This window comes from Microtus pennsylvanicus, chromosome 16, assembly GCF_037038515.1.
Source record: "Microtus pennsylvanicus isolate mMicPen1 chromosome 16, mMicPen1.hap1, whole genome shotgun sequence".
Taxonomy (NCBI): Eukaryota; Metazoa; Chordata; class Mammalia; order Rodentia; family Cricetidae; genus Microtus; species Microtus pennsylvanicus.
In genome coordinates, this window is record NC_134594.1 from 5,072,742 (window position 1) to 5,094,511 (window position 21,770).

The window sequence follows — 21,770 nt, forward strand, 5'->3', positions numbered from 1 at the left end:
GTTTCTCTGTGGCTTTGGAGCCTGTCCTGGAAATAGCTCTGTAGACCAGACTGGTCTCGAACTCACAGAGATCCGCCTGCCTCTGCCTCCCGAGTGCTGGGATTAAAGGCGTGCGCCACCGTCGCCCGGCTTAAGTACAACCTTTTAAGCTTTGAAAAACAAGTGAAGTTTTTAGTTTTGTTTCAATTGCTGGGCCTCAAACCCAGGGCCTGTACATGTTTTACGAATCTCTGCCACTGAACTCTTTCCCAAACCTTCTGATTATTTTAATACTGTTTTAATTTTTACTTTTTTACATTTTGAAATTGTGTTCATGTTGCGTGTTTCTGGTCTCCATCATGCCGTGGCACATGTGTGGAGGTCAGAGGGAACCCTGAATCCTTTGGGGATCAGTTCTCCTTCCACACTGTGACCCCCAAACTTGGGTTGTCAGGCTTTGTGACAGACACCGTTTACCCACTGAGCCATCTTGTCAGTTTCTAGCATTTTTTAAATTCTGTTTGTATGACTCCCCCCCCCCCCCCGCAGTACCTTATGTTTTCTGATGAGGCCACTATTTAGTCATCTTGGATATTGCTTCTACTATCAGGTTACCTAGTTCTAAAGATTGAAATGTGATTTTTAGTAAATATCCATGGCACTTTCAGCCATGTTGCTCAACACATAATTTTGTTTCATTAGACACTGAGAGGTCTGGTGACATCAGCTGCCTGCTTGGGTGTTTTGTGGCTGGCTCACTGTGAACACTTCAGGTGAGACTTCCCCTCTTCTGAGAAGCCAGTGACCAAGGTCCCTCTCCCCACTACCTGCAGCTCAGGCCCTTTTGTTCCAGGGTTGTGTTTCCTATTGTTCTCTCCCTCGTCTGTCTGAAATAAACTATTTATTTGCAGGCTCATCTCAGTTTCCCCTGTGCAGGTTCTGTGGGAGCAGGGACTGCTTCTGCCCTTTCTATTTCATCAATGCTTAGAGCACACAGCAGACTATTTGTTCTTGGAGGCAGGGTCTCGCGGGTCCAGGCCAGCCACAATCTTGCTTTATAGCTGATGACGATCTTGAATTTCTTAATCCTTCTTCCTCCACTTCCTAAGGGCTAGGTTCATAGTTGTGTGTCTTCATGTCTGGTTTAACACAACAGACTTAAAAAAAAGTTTGTCATAAATAAATCTTCCTCAAGAGAAATTCATCTTGCAAGCATTGTATTTTTATTCTCTATGTTTCTCCTTGAAGTAACAGGTTAGTGTCAAATGCAGTTAAGGTATACGACATCAGATGGAGAAAGCCACACAGCACAAGCTACATGAGCTTCAGACTTATCCACAAAACAAAAATGATTTATAGGAAATGCAAATGCTGACTTTTGTGTATCAAAAGCAAACCAGCCTTTTCACCTTCATATGCTGGGGTCGGTGTCAGGGCCTCGTGCATTCTGGGTAAATCGTGCTGGGGTCAGTCACAGGGCCACCTGAATCCTGAATAAGTAGAGCTGGGGTCCGTCTCAGTGCCTCGTGCATCATGGGCAAGTCCGGCTGGGGTCGGTCTCAGGGCCTCGTGTGTCCCAGGCAAGTACAGGCCTTCTCAGCTATGCCCCGTCCCTCCGCACCAGTCTGTGGTCTGTGAATGAACTGACAAAGTTCCTCGAAAAGAACTAATGAACACGAGGGTTGTAAGCTCAGGTTTCATGAAAGATCTTCCACCACCCAAGGTTCAGCTTCATGCCCTCATCTGCCCTGCTCGGCCAGGCTGTATCTCTATGGAGCTGTGCTGCCCTGTTTACTGGCCTTCCCTCCCTGGTTTCTCACAACCCTGTTTTGACAGTTGCCTCTTCACCACTTATCCCAATCTGAATTTTTACAATTTTCTTATCTATCTATCTATCTATCTATCTATCTATCTATCTATCTATCTATCTATCTATTTATTTTTGTGATGGGCCCAATGTCACACACTTTTAATCCCAACACTCAGGAGGTAAAGGCAAGTGGATCTCTGTGAATTCAAGGTTAAACCTGATCTACATAGCAAGTTCCAAACCACCCAGGACTGCAGAGTGAGATGAGACCCTGTCTCAAAACAAAATGAGGGTCCTAGGGATTGAACTGAGGCAAGCAAGTCTGCCATCAAGTGCATTTACCCAATGGGCTATCTTGTTCCTCCCTCCCGTCGAAAAATTAATTCCTTAAAAATCTTAATAGGTAAGCCAGGTAAAGCCCATGCCTTTAATCCTAGCACTCAGGAGGCAGAGGCAGGCAGGTCTCTGTGAGTTCAAGGCCAGCCTGGTCTACAGAGTGAGTTCCAGGACAACCAAAGCCTACGCAAAAAAAATCCTATCTTGAAAAACAAAAAGAAAAAGAATTTTAAAATACGTGTTTGTATATCTTAGGCTGCTCTTCGACTCTGGAGAGTCTAGATGTTCCCGAACTTCTGATCCTCCTGCCTCTACCTCCCGAGTGCTAGGATTACAAGCATGTGCCACCATGCCAGGTTTATGCTGTGCTAGGCTTCCTGTGTGCTAGGCGAGTGCCCAACCAACTGACCCGTGTCCTTTTTTTCCCTGGAACTCATTGTAAGCCTCCCGCATACACCTCCTAAGTGCTACAGTTATAGGTGCGTGTTATCATGCTGGGTTTATGGTTTATGAGACTTTTTCTCAAAGATGTCTTATTTCTACCCAGTGCTTTAAATCTTATTCTGTGAAAAACAACCCCCCCCCAAAAAAAAACCTGAAACCCACAATAAAAGTTTAAAATAAAATAAAATAAAAGGTAACATCTCTAGCAGAAGCCAGCAGAGGGCGCCCGTGAGAGCCAGCGACGGCAACCCCTCACGTGTACACTATTTTCCTTAAAATTGAAAGGAAAACATTTCCCAGTAGTGTTCTTTTATTTATAAAAGATGAATAAGAAACCATGTCATATTTTGTCACAGAATAAATTAAATTAGTATGTTTTTGAAGTAGAGAAAATTTTAAATTCTCCTGAGTACCCGAAAGAAAATGAGTTTTTCCAAACAAACAAAAAGGACTCACCCCAGCCCTTTGTGAGAGCATGAGTCATCCCTCCGCTCATCAAAGGTTCTCATCTTTTCATCTTTTTATTATGTCCATGTTCCTATTCAAGCTAGATATATTTGCTGTCTGCTTGGAGAAAATGCTGTTCTGTTTGGATGGCCTATCCTTCGCAGTGGCTCTGACGTGTTGTCGGCAGACCCAAGCCCTGCATTGTGGTTCCTTAGATGTGAAGAAAGCACCTCTAAAAATAAGAAGTGAGGTGGGGCTGTATCACATGGCCCTTGAGAGTTCAAACACCAGGCCAGCTCCAGCGAAACTCAGCAGCGATATCTGTGAGATGCCATATTTTTAAAGAATAGATACAGCATGTTCCGGGGTTAAGGAGAAACGATTGGCCCTTGGCTCACGTGGAACAGAGGACATGGTGTGAACTAACATGTGGGGAACAGTCTTAGTTCTAGCTCTGCTGGTCGTCTGTCACTCTGGGTCAGCATCCCCAGTCTTAGCTGTGCCTTGCTAGGCAGGACACAGCCGTTGCAATCAGGAACTCAGGAGCAGCAGGGGCTTGCAGTGGCTCTGAGGGAGGGTGGGTTTTTCAACAGTCAGGCAAGGCTGAAGGGCTCTATGCCTCGCTGCTGGACTCTTTACTGCTGACAGAGCAGAAGAGATGGGGAGTCAATACCTTGTGCCCACTGGCGGCCTCACTAGGCTCCGATGGACACTTCCAATCCAGTGATCATACAGATGGCCCTAGGTGAACTAAACGGGTCACAAAACAGAACCAAAAGTCATGAGCACAGGAAAGTGACTAGCAGGGTCGAGCAGGTAGGATGGGAGGGGGTACAAAATGGTCGCCGGGAGAATGAATAATCAGAATGCATTAGAAACACAGAGGAAATTACCAAACCACAAAGTCATAAAAATTATTATTAAAGTTATGTTTATCTTTGCCTCATACTTAGAAAAAACTGTTTATAATTAAAAAAAAAGCCACAGTGACTTGCCCAGGATCTACATACTCTTGGGTTCCATCCCTAGTGTGACAAACCCTGAAGGTGGCCCATGGCCAGTAGGTCACAGCCAAGACAAGGGTGAACATGCCAGCCAGAAAATTAGTGTTTGGAGTTGAACTTGGAGTTGGACTCTGACAACCAAATCAAAAGACAAAAATCAACAGTGGTTAAGTCTTTAATTTAACTTTGTTTGTTTGAGAGAGAGCCCTGCTTTGTAGCCCAGGCTTGGCAAGAACTCATGATCCTCCTGCCTCAGACTTCCTAGCAGCGGGAATTATGGTCATGTCCTGCCACACCCCACACTCATCTTCATTTCAGGAAAAAAAACATATCTTCCAGCTTCCCTGGAATAATGGTGTGTAGGTGTGGGGAGGGCATGGTTATTATTATATGTGTGCACTTTGAAGAGCATGTTCGTGTGTGTGTGTGCGCGTGTGTGTGGAGGGGCATGGTTATTATATGTGTGCACTTTAGAGAGCATGTTTGTGCGTGTGTGTGTGTGTGTGTGTGTGTGTGTGTAGATCAAAGGTTGAGATCAAGTGTCTTCCTCTCTCACTTTCCATTGTGCTTTTTGAGACAAGGGACTGCACGAATCCAGAGCTCCCCAACAGGCTAGCCTGGCTGACGAGCCCGCTTCCAGGGGCGAGCCTGTCTCTGTTTCCCAGGAATGGGGTTGCAGAGATCTGAACTAGGATCTGAACTCAGGGCCTCCTGCTTGCATGGTAAGGACTTTGCTGAAGGAACCATCCCTTTCCCCCAGGGATGGTGTTTCTGTGTAGCACTCACTTAGAACCAAAAAACCAAACCAACCAACCAAGAAACAAACAATATGAAACTTGCTATACTGACTTAATAAAGGATCTCTTCAATTACCTTAAAGCAAAATCAATAGGAAATATCCCATAACTATTTGTCTAATGCGCTTCCCTGAGAACTGAGGGTGTGATTTAGACGTCTGTGTATCCAGATATTAAATCCAGATATCCATAAAAGTGCTTGTCTTACTGCCTGCTTGAAAGACTGTTAAAGACAAAGCCAGAGAAGAGCATCCAGCAGACTCTCCGTTCAGCAAGTGGCACGGATTAGTCATGGATCTCTCTAGGCATATTAGTTACAAAGTAATTTATTTTCTGTTCTGTTCTAATAGTGTTGGTAGGGTGAACAAGGAGATATCAAAGGTACATGGAAAATGATTAAAACTTCTATAGGAAGTTAGTAACCCATCAGCAAGATGACTCATCAGGTAAAGGCACTTGCCAGCAAGCCCGGAAAGAGAGGGTTTGAAGAAACCAGCTAGGGGGTGCAGAGATGGTTCAGAGTCCAAGAACACTGGTCCTCTCCCAGAGGATCCGGGTTCTATTCTGAGTACTCATCCATAGGTCCTATGAGAACCTGCCATGGTTTCGTGGGCTCTGGAAACCAAGCAGGGCTCCTCTGAAAGAGACAAGTGGGTTGTATCTCTATACCCCCCGTCAAAACCAGTACTTCTTAAATGTCCCTAGGTATATGGGAATCGATCCAGGACCTCATCAGGATGCAGATTCCTGTTCAGAAAGTAGAGTTAGCGATTGTCTCCCCTAGCGAGTCAAGCCTGATGCCAAGGACCAGCAGAACAAACACGGAGCAGTGGGGACTGAGAGCCCATTTCCCTCTCTAGTTCACTTCTTCACACACGTATGCAACTGATGTTCAGGAGGAAGCGGCAAAAGATAGGAAGCCATTTTCAAAGAAATTACCAGTGGCTTATTAACATTTTTGGTGAGGGAAAGAGGAGTAAATTGTAATTTTTACAAAGTAAGAAAACAAATGCACAACCCAGAATGAACTGAGGCAGATCATGCCACAGCGATTTTCTCTGAACCTCAAAATAAAGCTTAAAACAGAAATGACAACAAAGAAAATGTTTCTGGTGTAAGACGAGCGCAGCAAAAAAATACTGCAGCGCGGCTCACTTGCTAGAGAGCGTGTCTAGCACACAGGGAGCCCTGAGTTTGTGGGGTCCCAGGACCCCATGGATTGGGTGTGCCAGTGTACACCCATTATCCCAGTGCTCAGAGGATCAGGTCAGGGTTAACCTCAGCTGTGCACTGAGTTCAAGGCCGGCCTTGCCTACATGAGACCCTGTCTCGGAAACAAACAGGCTAGTAGTATATTTTTAGTTGCTGTTTTTATCCATCTGAACCCAGATAATGGACCTAAATATTACAATAGAACGACAGCTATCATTTCTACTAAGTGCCATTAAAGTTGAACATCACTTTTATCACTAAGGAGCAATTGCTCCAGCAACATAAGTGAGGTAGTCTGCCTCTGTGAAATGGAACAGCTACTTGTTTTTATCATCTGTCCTGGAAAATACAAGATCTAGCCACTAGACCCTACATACTCAATGGCTTCCTTCCAGATCCCACAATCCTGCTACGCTTGACTATGGACCCATGTAGAGGGCATGGCAGTCTCTCTAAGTGTTCGGCTGGTGGGAGGCACAGGCAGAAGGGTGAACTGAAGAGAAAACATCTCTGCTTCCTCCAGTGCTGGTCCATCAAGGGACACAGCTGATGTCAAGAATGAGGAATTCTTCTTTTCCTGCTTGCTAGGCCTATACAAGAGTTCCCTGTGACTTGTAAGCCAGCAATAGACTGACAGTGAGTATGTGTGTGTGTGGTGTGTGTGTGTGTGTGGTTTGTGTGTGTGTGTGTGTGGTGTGGTGTGTGTGGTGTGGTGTGTGTGTGTGTGGTGTGTGTGTGGTTTGTGTGTGTGTGTGTGTGGTGTGTATGGTGTGTGTGTGTGTGGTGTGGTGTGTGGTGTGGTGTGTGTGGTATGTGTATGTGTGTGGTGTGTGTGTGTGGTGTGTGTGTGTGGTGTGTGTGGTGTGGTGTGTATTGTGTGTGTGTGGTGTGTGTGTGGTGTGTGTGTGGTGTGTGTGGTGTGTGTGCTGTGGTGTGTATGGTGTGTGTGTGGTGTGTGTGTGGTGTGTGTGGTGTGGTGTGTGTGGTGTGTATGTGGTGTGTGTGTGTGACATATGTGTATATGTGTGTGGTGTGTGTGTGTGTGTGGTGTGTGTAGGTCAGAGGACAACATTGTGGAGTTGTTTCTCTCCATCAATCTTTATGTGGGTTCTGGGGATTGAACTCAGGTCAGCAGGCTACTGTGGCAAGTGCCTTTGCTTGCTCAGCCATCTTGGGGCCTAAATTAGTTGACTTGAAAGCTTAATTCCTCTTCTTCAGCTAGGGATAAAGTGACAACTCCCATATTCACTAGCAGACCAGACACTGGAAGAAGGACTCTTGTGATAGTTTTGTTTTATTTGTCAATTTGGCACAAGATGTGGTTGGCTGGAAGAAGGGAAACTCAATTCAGACAGTGCCTGCATCGGATTGACCTGCAGGCAAGTCTGTGATACATGTATTTAAAAATTAATGATTAATATAGGAGGACCCAGCCCACTGCGGGCAGTGCCATCCTGGGCAGGTGACCTGGAGGACCCAGACACTGCGGGCAGTGCCATCCTGGGCAGGTGACCTGGAGGACCCAGACACTGCGGGCAGTGCCATCCTGGGCAGGTGACCTGGAGGACCCAGACACTGCGGGCAGTGCCATCCTGGGCAGGTGACCTGGGATGGATAAGGCAGCACACTGAGCAAGAAAGAGGGAGCAAACCTGTGATCATCTTTCTCCAGTTCTTGCCTGACTTCCCTCGGTGACAGGCTATGAGCTTTAATGATGGTTATTATTGTTAACTGAACAGAACCTAGATCCCCTTCAAGACAAACCCCTGGCTATGTCTGTGTGTCTAAGGAAGACCAGCCTTCTACGTAGGCAGCACCGTCCAATGTCTAGGGTTTCCAGCTGAATGCAACCAAGAACGCCAGCCAAGCACCAGTATTCCTCTCTCTGCTTGCTGACTGCGAGGTGTGAGCAGCTGCCTCGCGCTTCTGATGCCGCGACTCCCTGCCAGGCAGTACTGAACCCTCAGACTGCACACTGAGATAAAATTCCCTTCCTTAAGCTGATTTTGCCAGAAGGAAAGTAAACCAAGCTTGAAGAAGGTCAGGAGCAGAGGTAGTCATTGAGAGAACAGAGAAAGAGGCCCGGGGGGAGGGGGAGAGGAATGGTTAGAAGCAAGACATAGAGCTCACCACCAGGCAGCATGCCCTACTTGGAGACTTCCCTTGGGTTGGCTCCATCACCCACATGGCTTCTATGATTCTGCCCCGAGCTTCCTTTCTAGGGTGGAGACTATGGACGGGTCAGCTTGGATTATTTGTTCCAGTTCTGCTGGGTAGGAGTTGAACAACACGAGAATGTAATGAACAATGTTCTCTCTGCCCTCACGGTCAACATTTGTTCTTTTCACTGGGGCCATAATAAATTTGTGTCCCAAACAGCACACACAGTTCTATGTAGCCAAATTAAAGTGACCTCCAAGCCATAATGACATGGTTGCTTTTAGTTTTTCTTCCAGTTCTGAAATTGGCATGACCTAATAGAGAAAGATTGCTATAAACCAGAGAGAACACGGTCACCATTGATGGAGTAATGTGCCCTACATCCTCCCTGGCTTCACTGCAGTATAGGGTGCAGCAGAAACTCAATGGACGTGTAGGCTGCCTCAATTTCCAAGCATAGGGAGGAAAAACATGGGCACACAAAACACCAGTGTCACAGTGTGGCTTAGCTTTCATTTAAAATTATAGCTACATTTCAGTGACATTAAGAACCACTAAACATACACACTTAACCTAGATGTGATGATCCACTCCCAGTCCCAACGGGCTGAAAGTAGCGGCAGGAGGACCACAGAGGCCAGATCATGAGTCAGTCACACCCTCCTGCATATGGAGTTCAAGCACAGCCAGACCCTGCTGCGAAAGCAAAATCAAACAAAACAAAATGACACATGAGCTACTCTGAATCATTTTCTATTTATAAACTGTTTTCTATGTTACCTGAAAAATCTAAGTGCAAAATATTATTTTTTTTGAAAAATACTACGTAAAAAACACTAATAATAAGAAACAGGATATAGTGAATGCTCATATTTGTGACAATCACATCCCAAATGTTTCCTCCAATAGTCTCTAATCCTTTTTACTGTATGAGTCAGGAACTTGATAAGGTAATTAATTTATTCAAGATCACATATGTTTTGAAGACCCAAGTCTTCAACCATCACGCTGCCTCACAGCTGAGAATTCTGATACAAAGCTCTGAACTGCAGGGCTGTGCTGAGTGTTTTGAGCAGTGGAGGAGACCTTAACCACTGAGTCATTTCCCCAGACCCCTGTACTCTCAGCACAGCTAGAAGCAGGAGGGTGCAGAGTTTGAGGCCAGCTTGGGCTACATACTAAGACCCTATCTTAAGCCCCCTTTCCCCACCCACCAAAAGAATAAATGTTTACATTTTAAGTTTTATATTGCTTGGCAACAGAATTCTCAGTCAGTGTTAGCTTTTTATATTTTTTATGCACATATATATTTACTCTGTAACTCATATTAATATTTATGCATCATGTATTCATATGATTCATACAGAAATTGCATGTGACTTGTATATAAGGTACATGAACCTTAAGAGTGAGTGTACGGAATGTCTCTACACCCCAGGCGGCTCGTCCCATACCCCCCAGCTAGAATCAACGGTGCTATCTCTGGCTTGTCTGCTCTGAAAGATTGTCTAAGTCATGTATTATGTATTTCCAGTGTCTGGTTTCTTTACCACTTGATATAGCTCAGGAGTTTGTTCTTTTACTTCCACGGGGGATTCTATCGTGTACTCCTCTGTAATTTATCCATCTGGAACACCTGCACCTTCTCCTCCACCTCCAGCTTATGCAGCGCTGGGGTCTCCCCCAGGGCTTGGGGTGTGCTGGGCTAGCACTCTGCTGGTGCAGCTCCACCTCCAGCCTGCTCACCACTACTTCTGAGGCGTGTTTTCCTTCTGCTCTGAAAGGTCTGTGTTCAGCCTTGGCCCTGTGTCTGCCTTGAGGCTTGAGGTTTTTACAGCAGATCAGGAGCTCTTCTAGTTCCCTTGAGTCTCTCAGCTTCATCTATTGTTTAAGTCCTACAGGGCCGTAAGCTACTTTTAAACAAAAACAAACTCATGTCTTACACACACTCTTGTACGCCTATTGGGTGGGCATAAGCACTTATAGTAGTAGGTCCTTGTGCAAACCCAACATGGATCCTGGAAGCCACCAGTAGTGCCAGACCACACATACATTATTTTTCCTATAATATACATCGATAATAGAGTTTAGTTCATGTCATAAGTTGAGCATATCAGGGGCCTAACAATGACAAGATAGAATAATTGTAAGTACATATAGTTTTCTGTGAACACACACACAGAGGCCGGAGGTCAGCATCAGGCGTCTTTCTCCAACACCTTATTTATGTTTCAACATGTTTATTCTTGTGAATGTGCGTTTGTGTGGAAGTATGTCATGTATGTTCAGGTGCCCTCAGAGCTGGGAAGGGACTGCAGATCCCTGGAGCTGTGCCCCTGGTTGGGAGTCACTGGCTTCCCTGGAGGAGCTGGGGCATGTATGCACCTGCATGGGAAGGGACTGCAGATCCCTGGAGCTGTGCCCCTGGTTGGGAGTCACTGGCTTCTCTGGAGGAGCTGGGGCATGTATGCACCTGCATGGGAAGGGACTGCAGATCCCTGGAGCTGTGCACCTGGTTGGGAGTCACTGGCTTCTCTGGAGGAGCTGGGGCATGTATGCACCTGCATGGGAAGGGACTGCAGATCCCTGGAGCTGTGCCCCTGGTTGGGAGTCACTGGCTTCCCTGGAGGAGCTGGGGCATGTATGCACCTGCATGGGAAGGGACTGCAGATCCCTGGAGCTGTGCCCCTGGTTGGGAGTCACTGGCTTCCCTGGAGGAGCTGGGGCATGTATGCACCTGCATGGGAAGGGACTGCAGATCCCTGGAGCTGTGCCCCTGGTTGGGAGTCACTGGCTTCTCTGGAGGAGCTGGGGCATGTATGCACCTGCTCATGCACGCTCATGCACACATACACTCATGTGCACGCATGTAACTCATCATGCAGAATTTAATTTTAAGGTCTTTTTGTAATTGACCTTCAAATATGGGCCTTATTATAAAAGGATTAACTAACTTCGGTCCTGTGACGGTACCATGTATCCTTGGCTCCTGGCAGATCTGAAGAGATGGACTTATCCATTGTATCCATGCTCTGTCCCAGGCATTTTGCAAGGAGGCTCCTCATTTCGCAAAGAGTGTAACATCACATAGAACAGCTAAGAGATCCGAAAGATCACAGCGGCTCTGCCTCCGCAGTCTGCTTTTCAGGTCAGAATGCCTCCCAGGACCTAAAAGTCAAGATGATTCCCTAACCCGTGCACCTCTGCCCTTTGAATGAGACACTGACATCTTCATGCTCCCCCTCCCTAGGAAAGGAAGCACTGTGCCGGGAGCAGCCTCGTGTCTGCACATAACACACGTGGCGAAGCTCCTTCGCATGCATTTTGTGTGGGCCTCTCTGATGTCAGAACCTCCCAATTGTTCCCAAACGGTCCTAAGTTCTTATGTCCATGAGCAAACTGCAATAGACGCGGGTCAGTTTATTAAGACAGGGTACACGTTCAGGGAAGGAAGCAGCTGAGAGCAAAGCCGGAGTTTCGTAGCTCAAACTGCCCCACCATACGGAAACGATGAGGACTTCAAGTCATATAATGCCAGCGGTTTGCTCATTTGCAAGTTATGACTTTTCTGGGACTGCCCTATCAGTTACACATAGCTCCAGATTCAAGTTTCTACCCTCCGAGGCTCGTTAGCACCTTAAAGCGCCATCAAAAGTGTAATTATTGTATAGTGTGTATTAGTCTGTGTACCATGTTCATTCCAAATGCCTACAGAGGCCAGAAGAGGGCATGAGATTCCCCGGAGCAGAAACTGAGAGTTTTGAGCTACCTGAAGTGGGCTAGGTACTCTGTAAGAGCAAGTGCTCTTAACCCCAGAGCCCAGGAGTGTGCATCTTACTATGGCAATGAACCACAGATGACTTCCAATTCTCGGGAGTGTCTCTCCAGCTGTACCAGCGGGGGTTTCCAGCCTTGGCAAACTGTTTTCCTCATATGCTAATTTCCCGGTTTTCGTGTCGATCTCCCAGACTACTGTCTTGGCTCACTCTGTAAGACATTAGAAGCAGGTGGAGAAGCTGAGGCTCAAAAAACTACATGACCTTTCCAAGGACCCGCTGTTAAGAAGCTGCGGTGCTGGGCCTGGAATTCGCTGTGGGAAATGGGGCCAGCTTTTTGTTTGCCCAGCACTGTCGTAAGTCAAAATGGTTAGTGATGGACTTGATGGTGAGAATGAGGACATGAGCCAAAACAAAAAACAAAAAAACCCCACCTCATTAAGGATGTCAAGGAATCAATATAAACTCTGATACAATCTGTTCTTTGATGACTTTAGCAGGATGCCGCTTTTATGGGATTCTGTTAAAATCTGGCCTTAGAGTCAGCGCCTTTACCGGTTGCCTTTCACCCTTGGCAACACCGTCTTTGTGTATCTGTCTGTAGCCACATGTGCGGCTTGCGTGCCTATGCCTAGCCGCATGTAGGCTGTGTGCCAGCATGTGCCTGGGTGCCCGCCACTGTCTGCTGCCTAGCAGTTCATCCAGGCCATTGGCCTCTCTGCCTGAAAATGGTCCTCATAGCACTGGCCAGTGGAGGCTGTGATGTCACAATTCTCCGCTCCACGGAGCCTGAAGGAAGTTTGGCTCAGAATCTCTGCATTGCTAAAGAAAAGCAGCAAATGCATCCCTCACCCATTTGTGCTGTAACCAGGATTGCTGGTGGATGACTGGGGACACAGAGCCTGTAAAAGTTAACTACAGACACGTTAGTTTCTTTCCGTTGGCATTGCGGGTTTTACTTCTGTTCTTTTGGAATTAACTTCTCACTGCCCTCTATGTCGGGAGGGGTTAAAACCACAGCAACAGTGCAGGGAGTGCCAACGGGGATGTGGAACTGAAACTCCGCTCCACAAGGCTGCCCCCCCGCCCCCCGCGCTCCCCGCCCCTCCTGTCTTCTCGGAGATCCAGGCAGGTGGAGCCAGGATTCTGGACATCACAGCAGAAAAAAGGATTTCGGCAAGAGCAACTACAAAGAGGAGTTGTAGTCGATTAAAAGACTGGGTTTGTTTGTTTGTTTGTTGAGACTGGGTTTCTGTGTAGCTTTGGAGCCTCCCTCCCTCCCTCCCTCCCTCCCTCCCTCCCTCCCTTCTTCCCTCTCTTCTCTCCCTTTTTGGTTTTTCAAGATGGGGTTTCTCTGTGTAACAGCCCTGGCTGTCCGGGAACTTACTTCGTAGACCAGACTGGCCTTGAACTCACAGATATCTGCCTGTCTCTGCCTCCCGAGTGCTGGGATTAAAGGCGTGCGCCACCACCACCCAGCTTAGAAGATTTTTTTAAAGCATGGATTTAAGAACAGGAGTTACCTGAAAGAGTGCTCAGGGTAAGAAAACGCGTGTGCTGGGCGGGGAGGCTTCTCATGGAGCCTCCACCTCAGTCGGTGGTTGTCTTAGGGTTTCTGCTGCTGTGATGAGACGCCACGGTCATGGCAACTCTTACAAAGAGAACATTTAATTGTGGTGGCTTGCTTAGAGTTCGGAGGTTCAGTCCATTACCATCATGGCATTGAAGAGCCCGGACAAACTCCATTTTGAAAAAAAACTCCATTTTAGACAAGGTTCCACTAAAGGATGAACTCAGCCCCAGTAAAAGTTATAAACAATTCCAGGAAAAGCCACCCACGATGTCTGTATTGGTTAAAGTGACCCCGCCAGAGTGTCCAAATAACATCTGCTAGTTTCAGATGTCCTTGCGGTCATCAGATCAAACTGTTTTAAATTTCTGCTTACTGACAGTTGCTATTTTGAAATTCCACTATACCCAGCCAATGACTTCAAAGATTGTATACCCATACCCAATTTCGAAATGCCAAGGCCTGTGCCACCATGCTTGGTTTTCCCTTTTAAAACCCCTTACTCTAAAGGTTTGGGACTATTTTTCTCCACCTGGGGCAATGGTGTGTTGAAACTCGCTTCAATAAACCCCAGTGTGTTTTGCTTCAGAAGCTGCGACTCTGTGGTGGCCTTGTTTGGGGGTCTTGTCACACAGGCACAGCAGTGTGATATGGTGATATGTGGGTAGACATGATGCTGGAGAGATAGACAAGGTGCTGGAGAGGTAGACATGGTGCTGGAGAGGCAGCTGCTGCAGGTTGATATGCTGGCAATAGGAAGTAGACTGATTGTCACATTGAGAAAAGCTTGAGCAAAAGAGACTTCAAAGCCTGCTCCCACAGTGAGACACTTCCTCCAAGGCCATGCCTCCTAATAGTGTCACTTCCTTTGGGATTATGGGGGCCAATTACATTCAAATTACCACAGTGGTTCTCAAATTATGCCTCAAAGGTTTGCTAAGGACCTTTGGTTTTCTTTTCCCTATTTTTTTTTTCACATGTACTATTTTATAACAAGTGTAAATTACTTAACAGATCTTTTCAATGAACAGCATTTTCATCTTTAAGAGAACCACTAGCAAAATACCACATCAAAAATATATTAAGGCACTAAAATAAATGCACACATACTGCACTGCCAATGTATGGAAACATTACGAGGTGTACAGAATAAGTTAGGGTAACGTAAGGTTATTTTAGCTTTGAGAGTGCATAGTAATCTAGCTGGCAGATTAGGATGTATAAATCAGATAGGTACTCCTGTATGTCCATCTTATCCACAAGGTAACTGGTTGGTGTCAGATTTGAAGCAGTGAATTGAGTCAAATTGCATCCCACCCCTAAGATGGTCACTTGTCTCAAGCTTTGCTTCCCTTCCAATAGATTCTCCCAAAGTCAACCTGTAGTAAGGAGTCTAGCAACTTCACAGCTTTGGATTTTCAAGTAAAAAGCTGTTACGAGCTGGGGGACTTCAGCTCTAGGTTCTTTTGAGTAATATTTATGAGGACTCTGTGCCCCTCTCCCCAGAGAGTGATGAGTAACCAGAGCAAGCAAGAGAATTGTCTTTATAATGATTCTTTACTAGCAACTTCAATATCCAGTGCATCAATGGGGGTTACAATCTCAATAGGCATGGGGATTGATAATGGGCAACACACAGGCAATTCAATATCACTATTATTAATCCTACTAATCCTAATACATAAAACCAATTCATAACTTTAATCTAACTTATCACTTATCTATAAAACACTTCTTAACCTTAACACAACTTATCCATTACTTGTCTATAAAACACTTTTTAACCTTAACTTATCCATTAACATTTCCTAATCTTATCAATTATCCATAAAATATCTCTTAACATTTCACACACTAAACTTATGTATTAACACATCTATGCTCTTCTCTTAACATCTCATACACACATAAAATAGCATTATATAACCTGGTATTCCCTGGCTTAAAAAAGGGCTTTTTGAATTTCCTCAGGCTGGGCTCTTGTTCGCACTGGGGGCTGGGTAGCAAAAATGGACTCTTGACCCTGTAGTCTGCGCTTGGGAGATAAGGTCCCAATGTCAGAATGTACGGCCTTGGACTCGGCTTTTCAGGTGACCGAGTCTAGAGAGACAAGGCTTTAGTTCTCTACTCTCAAAGACGAAGCTTTGCTTTCGGGACGGCAAAGCGTTCTGTCTGCTCAGAAGACGAAGCTCTGCAAAATCATTCTAAAAGGCAGAATATCTTGTCTGTTCTGGGGAGACAGACCTTCAATGTTCACTCTCAGGGAATGAGGATTTGCATTTGGGATGCAAGACGTTAAATGTCGGTTTTCGGGAGACAAAGCTCTGTACTTGGGAGACAGAGCATTAAATGTTTAGGCAAGGCGTTTAAGATTGCTGCTTTTCAGGAGGCAGGCTTGGAGGATCTCTCTTTTCATGGAGGCCTGATATCAGAGCCGTTGTGAGAAGTGAGAAAAACCATCCTGTTCAGCCACCTCTTTTAAGTCAGTTCGAAACTGCCCCTCGTTTGATCCTTCCGATAACCAGGTGTCCTAGGTTATCAGTATCGACTGGCCACAGAAGGGTGGGGGTCCTTCTTGTGTGACAAGATTATTTCGTTACCACAGTTGCTGGCTGCAGTCCCCCCCCCCCCAATCTGGCAGGGCCAGATGGGGGGTGCGGCAGCCTTCAAGCAGGCAAATGTTCTCTTAATATTTCACCTTTGTAATTTTCCACACCACACACAAGAAAAAATGCTTTTACATTACACCAAATTACATTCATTCTTATTCTATAAATTTCCTGCTCTATCTACACTACAGATTCCCCTTTATTTATTCATTCAGAGGAATCTGTTTCCATGCTCATTACAAAAGCTTTAGCAGCTGAGTATCTTTAAGAACATTATTCACACTACCATTTTCACCGTTTAGAAAAACCAGTTATTGCTGATGACTGTCCTTCCTATTGGAACGTCTCCCCGGTGTGTACCCCATAGGATACACAAGAAAGCCCTGTAGCTTCTGGTTAATGACAAAATGGGAAATCCACAAAGAAATCTTTTTTCTTCCTTCCTTCCTTCCTTCCTTTCTTTCTTTCTTTCTTTCTTTCTTTCTTTCTTTCTTTCTTTCTTTCTTTCTTTCTTGTAGAGACATGAGAAACATTTTTGTGAAAGGCCCTTCATAAAAATAAAGAGACCTGCTTATCAATTACAAAGACACAAATAAAAGTTTCATGATAGGCCTATATGAAACATTTCCTTAGAAATTTTTGAACACATTAACATTTGAAAGTTTTGCCTGTATCTGAAAGACAGAATCATCAATTTTACTACACTCTTTTATTTGGTAAGAACATAATTATTTCTGTTTTACTAAAGAGTGCTCTGTGTAAACGTTATCAACAATAAATTTTCTATTACGTACCTGCTGAATTCCTAGGTAAAGGACAAAATGAAAATGCTCTCCTTCATCCTCTCTTCTCCACTGCCCACCCAGAAGATGATGGTGTGGCATGTGGAAGGCTGGGGCCTAGGGAAGAAAGCAAAAGAAAGGGCAGAGCCAGGGCGTCCAGTTCCGTACATAGGTTCCGCCTTGTTATTCCTGAGTCTCAATTAAAACCTCATTTGCTCTTTCCCAGCCCCGCCTCATCTGTGATGGGAGGCAAGATACAGGCTACGTCATGAGTGCTTCAGCTTCAAGAGGGCAGCCTGGGTAAACGCGGGAAGAGAATACAGCTTAGTGAGGTCTACACGCCGCATGTCGGGGGAGTGGGCCACAGTCTGTGGTGAAGTATACAGGGTGGATTCTCACAGGACTCAGGCCTAGCAAGATTCCTGCAGCGTTACACTAAATCCCTGCAAACTCAAGGCTCCAGGTGGAGCTGGCACCATCACCAACTCAGTGAACCATATCGTTTGTGGTAGGCGGCAGGAACAGGCTTTGTTGTTTTAAGACAGGTTTATTCTGTAGCCCAAGATGGCCTTGACCTCATGGTAATCATTCTGCCTCCGCTTCCTAAGCTCTGTGATCACAGATGTGGGTTACCATGTTTGGCCAGGTAGTGGCCCTTTGGAAAGGACTCCCAAATGATCCTTTATCAAAATGTCTTTCCTAATCATAGTGTTACATGCTTCCTTTCTACTCTCACAGATGAAAAGAGCTGTCTTCTAGAGGCTGCAAGGGAAGTGAGCCTACAGCAGAGAAAATGGAAAAACAGGTGAGAATCATTCATCTTCTTTGTCAGACAAATTTTCAGAAAAAAAAAAAAACCACAATGCCAGCTTTCTCAAGAAATCCTTTCATGCTTTGGAAATTATGTGCTTTTCCTGCATGGCTCACTTGAGTGCAGTGCCCAGGGGTCAGAAGAGGGAGCTGGATGCCTTGAAACAGGAGTTAGAGTGGTTTCGAGTTGCCATGTGGGTGCTGGGAATTGATCCCGGATCCACAGCAAAAGCAGCCAGTGCTCTTAACTGCTGAGCCGCTTCTCTAGGTGTGAAAGTTGCTGTTGTTAAAAGACAGGGCATTGCTGTGCTGCTTAGGCTCACGTGACCCTCCTCTTTCAGGAGGTGTAGGGGTGGGAGCGAGAGCTACAGGGCATGCACACCTGTGGGCAGCTTCGAAGTCATTGTTTTTAAGTGAATAAACATTTGAAAACTTTGAAGGTTCTCCCCACCCCAAGATAAGGTTCCTCTATATAACCCTGGTTGTCCTGGAACTCACTCTGCAGACCAGGCTGGCCTTGAACTCAGAGATCTGCTTGCAGCTGCCTCCTGAGTACTTAAATTAAAGGTGTTCACTATCACCACCTGACCAAACTTTAAGTTTTTAATATATATATACATATAACTCACATAAAAAGTTTATAGAACATATCCAGCACCTATGGATACTGCTGCTGCACTTAATCTTTGCTACAACGTATACCTCACTTGTGTTTTTATTGATTTGTACTTATATTTTAATTACTTAGAGCTTAATTCAACAGAGTGAAAACTGAGCAGCCGTGAGGGTTGGGCACAGGCACTATAATAATTACGTTGGTGCTTTTAACATGCCATGTACAATATTTTAATATATTGCTATTTAAAAACCGAATTTATATTAATTTCTGCTGTTTGGAAATGTTTCTGTACTAATGCTGTGAAAGCTCTTAATTTAGGCCACATTAAGATTAATGACATGGCTATTTAATATCTCATATCGTTTAACTAGGATTTGAAGACACATAATTTTTTTTTTTGCGTGGCCTTTGGGAAAAAAATGCATTAGCTGTGGTTTCCAGCCATACATTACTCTCCTAACTTTAACTTGTGAATATTTAAACCCCCCATAAGGAACTAAGTAGCACTCAAACCACAAGCTCAAACTGACTTCTGTCTCTCACTTCTGCAGCCTACTTCCAACCGTCATTTCTCTCAGTCTCTCAGAAATCAAAACTGTTGGGGTTTTCTAAAAGGTTCAGAAGTTATCTGGAGTCTCTGAATAATTGCAGCATTCTGCAAAACTGCTTCTTCCAATGTGAGCATCTCATCCAGAAAGTCTGAGGAAAGGAAGAGCCGTTGCCAGGGCAAAGGGGGGGGGGCTTCTCTGAGATCCTTGGTATTTTCAGTGAAGTCTTTGATGTGGCTCACCCTATGAGAAGTGTTAAATCTCTGGACAGTCTTTCTCCGTCAGACAACCAGATCTGGACCTAAGTTGTTCACTGACACAGCAGAAAAAGTACTTTATTTTCTACTTCAATACTCTGCTTCAGAAATGATTCCTAGTCCGTGCCCCTGTCCTGAGAAGGGCTGGGACATAGGCTTTGTAGATATACATAGTTATTTTTTTTATCTTCAACTTTAACATCCACTTCTTCTTTATCAAAAATTCCCGTAATTCTGAAGGTAATCTCCCCTTTGTGATGGAGTTCAGAAACTGCTGACGTTCACCATCAGAGGAGATTCTAGAGTCATCATTGACTGTGAATCCATTTTTCCACCATTTTGTAATTACCTCTGCCTGTTTCTTCTCTTCCGTGGGGGACGAACATTTGGCACCAAGCTTCGCTGCTTCTCCAAAAAAGGCTGTCAACAAAATATTCACAGTCCCTTTGCTGATTATCATTGAGGGGCTGATTGTTAGGAGGTCCTGGTTCACAAATCCATTTTTCTTTTATACTGTCAAGGTTATCTATTTCTTTCATTCTTTTTCTTCTACTCAGGGCCCAGTCCTCGGTCCTGTGGGGTCCCCAAGCGTCACCGCGGCTGCGCGGCCGTAGCCCTTCCCATCCAGAAGCATCTGGAGACCCTCTGTAGGGACCACCCCGCTGCGGAGACCGCGTCTGCCTCCCTTAGCCCGCCTGACGCGCATTTCCCCCTCTTTTTTATTTTTAAATTTTACTTTATTTTCTGTGCTTGTGCCTGGTGTGTGTATGCATATTGTATACATATAGAAGCCCATGAGAGGGGTCGGATCACTTGAAACAGCCCCTGGAGGCCAGGAGAGGTGTCCGATCACTGGGGTTACAGGTGGTCGTGAGTCACCACGTGGATGCTGGGAACCTCAGCTCTGTCCTCTGGAGGAGCAAGTTGCTCTCTCCATCCCCTTTCCTCTTTATGAATAAATAAGATTATAATATGGCAGCTCAGGTGGCTTGCCTAGGGACTGTAGTCTGACAAGATAAAAAATATGGGTCAGACTGAGCTAGTGGGAGCTCACTGACTCTGGACTCACAGCGGAGGAACCTTCATAGGACCAAACTCCCCCTTTCTTTTATAAAGACAGGCAGCTGTTAAGTGGAGGGCATCAAGTCAGAGTCTAACCACGGTGTCAGATCTACAGGAGAAGGGACTGGGACAAGGAGAGACCCTTCTCTCGAATGGTGAAGCAATTTACCTCTCCTGGGAACAGAGGGGTGCCTTATGATTCTTAGGTCGAGTGGGGACCAGGTCTTTATCCCCCTTACCCGTCCTAGGATTCCCAGTATCCTGTCTTAGGTTGGTGGATTTCCTACCACAAGTCACCCATCCTTGGAGCTCCTCAAATGAAAGGTATCTAGCGAGATTTAAAGTAAGCAGATCACAGGGCGTCCTGTCTTAGGCCATGTGGAGGGCACTCCTCGTGCCTGGCACCATGCCCATGTTGAGCCGGTTTCTACAACCTCTGTATGGTGTGCTGTTCAGGTGAGGATCCACACTAACTCCCGTCATTGGGCCCCTGCAGCTATCATTAATGAAAAGACTGTGAGTAGCTCCTCAAACAAAATATAATGATAAAATTTTGGGCACCAATAACTCCATCTTCCAGACAAGAAGAAAGGGCATTTTCCAAACCCAGTATTCACCTTTTTCTGGCCTTTGGTATATCTCCTTCCTAAATGCCTACTCCAACATGAAATTACGAGTGCTACCTGCTAACAATTAGGGCAGTGTAAAAGGGATCAAAATCTAAAATTTTTAACATATGCATTAAACCCAAACATTTTACAGCGTGTGTCAATCCTTTCCCAACATCTATAAGCAGCTATAAATATCATTAGGTCAATTGTAGTAAGAGCACAGTGACATACATAGTTGTTACCAAATACCACCAGTTCCAGTCTCTGAGCAACAGTGACAGGAACCCCAATCTTTCCCCTTCTTAAGTGAAGAGAGGTTAATACTTTAATTAAAATGAGTTTTGTGTCCCAAAGATTAAAACTGTCTGATGTTTAGTCCGCATCAGAAGCAGCTCAGCATTTGTGCTTTAGGGCAGGTGGGATTCCTGAGTGAGCTAAACTCAGCAACCTGAAGCACATCCTAACAATTATCTCAGACAGGTCTACCTGGACTCTGGAGGCAGAATTGACACCCTGCAGAGTGGTGTAGCAGGTTCTGTTATCAGGCACTCCTCTCCTCCTAGGGGGGCAGGAAATGCCGGACCAAAGACTTCTCCCCAGTCTCCTCTGGAACTCCTCTGTGGGCGTCTGCAGCCTCGACATCAGATCCAGCTTTTATTTTCTTTCTGTGAAAAAAGCATAAACATATCCTCGACCCCAAATATATACAGGTCGGGTTTTTTCATAATGCATTGTAAGGGCCTTTCCACCTTGCCTTAGCAAAGGTTAGCTTGGTGTTATCACGTCAGATCTGTTTGCATCAAGATCTGCTTGCAACTTTTTATGAGTTGCTTTCAAGGAGCCTTGTTACGCTCCACAATTTTTTTTTTATTTTAACCATATATGCAGTTTTTCCATTGGAAAAGCCGTTTGTAAAATTTAGCATAAAATCCTTTAA

The 21,770-nt window shown here is 45.3% G+C and overlaps 1 pseudogene; it reads right to left on the reverse strand.

Annotated features, from left to right (window-relative positions):
* Window positions 1–18,944: 18,944 nt before the first annotated feature.
* On the reverse strand, window positions 18,945–19,699 carry LOC142836628 (UBX domain-containing protein 2A pseudogene; annotated as a pseudogene).
* Between the last annotated feature and the right edge of the window lie 2,071 nt (window positions 19,700–21,770).